The following is a 3940-nucleotide window of genomic DNA, read 5'->3' on the forward strand; positions in this document are numbered from 1 at the left end:
TAGGGGCATGGATCAGAACCAGTCAGTGTCTGGTGTGACCACCATTTGCCTCATGCAGTGTGACATCTCCTTCGCATAGAGTTAATCAGGCTGATTGTGGCCTGTGGAATGTTGTCCCACTCCTCTTCAATGGCTGTACGAAGTTGCTGGATATTGGTGGGAACTGGAACATGCTGTCCTACACGTCAATTCAGAGCATCCCAAACATGCTCAATGAGTGACATGTCTGAGTATGCAGGAAGAACTGGGACATTTTCAGCTTCCAGGAATTGCGACACGGGGCTGTGCATTATGCTGAACCATGAGGTGATGGCGGTGGATAAATGGCATGACAATGGGCCTCAGGATCTCGTCATTGTGCATTCAAATTACCGTCGGTAAAATGCGATTGTTGTCCGTAGCTTATGCCTGCCCATAACCTCACCGCCACCATGGGGCACTCTGTTCACAACATTGGCATCAGCAAACCGCTTGCCCACACGACACCATACACATGGTCTGCAATTGAGAGGCCGGTTGGACGTACTGCCAAATTCTCTGAAATGACGGAGGCGGCTTATGGTAGAGAAATGAACATTACATTCTCTAAAACCGCTCTGGTGGACATTCCTGCAGTCAGCATGCCAATTGCACGCTCCCTTGAGACATTTGTGGCATTGTTGTGACAAAACTGCACATTTTGGTGGCCTTTTATTGTCCCCGGCACAAGGTGCACCTGTGTAATGATCATGCTGTTTAATCATCTTGATATGCCACACCTGTCAGGTGGATGGATTATCTTGGCAAAGGAGAAATGCTCACTAACAGGGAGGTGCACAAAATTGGAGAGAAATAAGCTTTTCGTGTATGGTAAATTTCTGGGCTCTTTTATTTCAGCTCATGAAACATGGGACCAACACTATACATGTTGCGTTTTATATTTTTGTTCAGTGTATATGATTTTATAGTAAGAAGAATATAATTGAATTTAGCTTAATAAAATGGAAATGATATTTTTCCCATTCTGGCGTGGGTGCGCATATGAAGTGGCTATGTTGAGTGTGAAAGTTATAATTTGAACCAGGTCCTATAGGCTACGCCAGGAGAGCTAATGGTTGTGCAGGTTTTTATTCCAGTCCCCCTCTAACAAACCATATTTGAGAAATTAGCTGCTCAATCGGACCTTGATAAACTGGCTCTGATGTGTTTCAGCAGCAGGGCTTGATCAGAATGGCTTGCACACCCAGTAGCGCTCCAGACTGTGGGTTGACCACGTGTTTTATACAGTTGTCTAATTAAGCAATAAGACCTGAGGGGGTGTGGTATATGGCCAATTTACCACGGCTAAGGGCTGTTCTTAAGCACGAAGCAACGCGGAGTGCCTGGATACAGCCCTTAGCCATGTTATATTGGCCATATACCACAAACCCCAGAGGTGCCTTATTGATATTATAAACTGGTTCCCAATGTAATTAGAGCAGTAAAAATAAATGTTTTGTCATACCTGTGGTATATGTACTGATATACCACGGCAGTCAGCCAATCTGCATTCAAGGCTCAAACCACCCACTTTATAACCGGTAATCTACTTTGTGGGGGGTTAAGAGCCTTGCGCAATGACAGGAGATGGTACATGGGATCAGAGAGCAGCATCCCACTGTCAATACCACATTACATATACTTTTTTTTATATATATACATACATAGACGCCGCCAATTGTTGGTCATGGAAATGTGGGTAAAAGTCATGAAATGCCATCTGTCGAAATGTGTATGAACCCTGTTTAGTATGCACCCCTCACGACAAAGGGTGAATATCAGTCATCTTTATTAATCCTGGTGTTCCGATATGCAGAGATGAATCTTTTGACATTTTACATATATTCAAACAATTGTCTCAATTACACAACCAACTATGCTTGAACGTCAGGAGAAACTGGAATTTTCGACTGGATTTTTGGGGGGGGTTTAGTCTATTGGTTGGGTATGAGGATCATGACTTGCGATTCGAGACATGAGAGAACTGTTGGAAATGGTGTCATTTACTGTATGAACATAAAATCAATTAACTGTACAAAATGTGTCCTATTATTACAATTAAAACTTGCCTTCAATCTTGACCTTTCAATTTCACTGGCTTTATTTGGGTTACACGTCTCGACGTGCTTTTTGTTTTTATAAAAACTCAAGGGAGTCTTGTCCCTAGAAGGCCTGTTACAGATCAGCACTGTACCAGAGGCAATGGTGCATGTCAGGAGTACAACCGCACAGAACATTCAGCGCGTCTCATATACTGCTTCTCTCATTTATTACTGAATATACAAACAGGTCCCGTGTGGCTTAGTTGGTAGAGCATGGCACTTGCAACGACCAGGTTTGTGGGTTCAATTCCCACGGGGACCAGTACTGGAAAAAAGTGCACTCACTACTGTAAGTCGCTCTGGATAAGAGCGTCTGTTAATTGACTAAAATGTAAACCGACAGGCCCATAGGACACAGTTTCCTGTCTAACAGAACACAGAGGGTGTTCTTTAATGGAAGCCTCCAACATAATCAGGAATTCCCCAGGGCAGCGGTCTAGGCATTACTTTTTTCAATCTTTACTAATGACATGCCAATGGCTTTGAGTCAAGCCAGTGTCTGTATGCGGATGACTCAACACTATACATGTCAGCTACTACAGCGACTGAAATGACTGCAACACTTAACAAAGAGTTGCAGTTAGTTTCAGAGTGGGTGGCAAGGAATAAGTTAGTCATTATATTTGGGACAAATCATTCACTAAACCCTAAACCTCAACTAAATCTTGTAATAAATCATGTGGAAATTGAGCAAGTTGAGGAGACTAAACTGCTTGGAGTAACCCTGGATTGTAAACTGTCATGGTCAAAACATTGATACAACAGTAGCTAAGATGGGGAGAAGTATGTCCATAATAAAGCGCTGCTCTACCTTCTTAACAGCACTATCAACAAAGCAGGTCCTACAGGCCCTAGTTTTGTCACAACTGGACTACTGTTCAGTTGTGTGGTCAGGTGCCACAAAAAAGGACTTAGGAAAATTGCAATTGGCTCAGAACAGGGCAGCACGGCTGGCCCTTGGATGTACACAGAGAGCTAATAATAATATGCATGTCAATCTGTCCTGGCTCAAAGTGGAGGAGAGATTGACTTCATCACTACTTGTGTTTATGAGAGGTGTTGACATGTTGGGTGCACCGAGCTGTCTGTTTGAGCTACTGGCGCACAGCTCGGTCACCCATGCATACCCCACAAGACATGCCACCAGAGGTCTCTTCACAGTCCCCAAGTCCAGAACAGACTAAGGGAGGCGCACAGTATTACATAGAGCCATGACTACATGGAAGTCTATTCCACATCAAGTAACTGATACAAGTAGTAAAATTAGATTAAAAAAACAGATAAAAAAACACCTTATGGAACAGTAGGGACTGTGAAGTAACACAAACATAGATGCAGACACATGCATACACACACATGATAACATACGCACTATACACAAATGAATTTTTGTACTGTTGATATGTTTTTTAAATCTAATTTTACTACTTGCATCAGTTACTTGATGTGTAATAGAGTTCCATGTAGTCATGGCTCTGTGTAGTGCTGTGCGCCTCCCATTGTCTGTTCTGGACTTGTGGACTGTGAAGAGACCTCTGGTGGCATGTCTTGTGGGGTATGCATGGGTGACCGAGCTGTGCGCCAGTAGCTCAAACAGACAGCTCGGTGAACCCAACATGAACACAAGTAGTGATGAAGTCAATGGGGATCCATAATAAATACAAATAGGTCCCATGATCACTTAGAAGAGCCAGTGGATTTATTTACCGGTACTGAAATATACATTCAGGAAGAAAGTCAACATTTGAACCACCCACTGCTTACAGTAGCCAGGGTGCCACTATGGCACTCTGCTTCCCCCAAGCGGTGGAATCAACTTC

Source organism: Coregonus lavaretus (genome assembly GCF_964263955.1).
Source record: "Coregonus lavaretus genome assembly, chromosome: 29".
Taxonomy (NCBI): Eukaryota; Metazoa; Chordata; class Actinopteri; order Salmoniformes; family Salmonidae; genus Coregonus; species Coregonus lavaretus.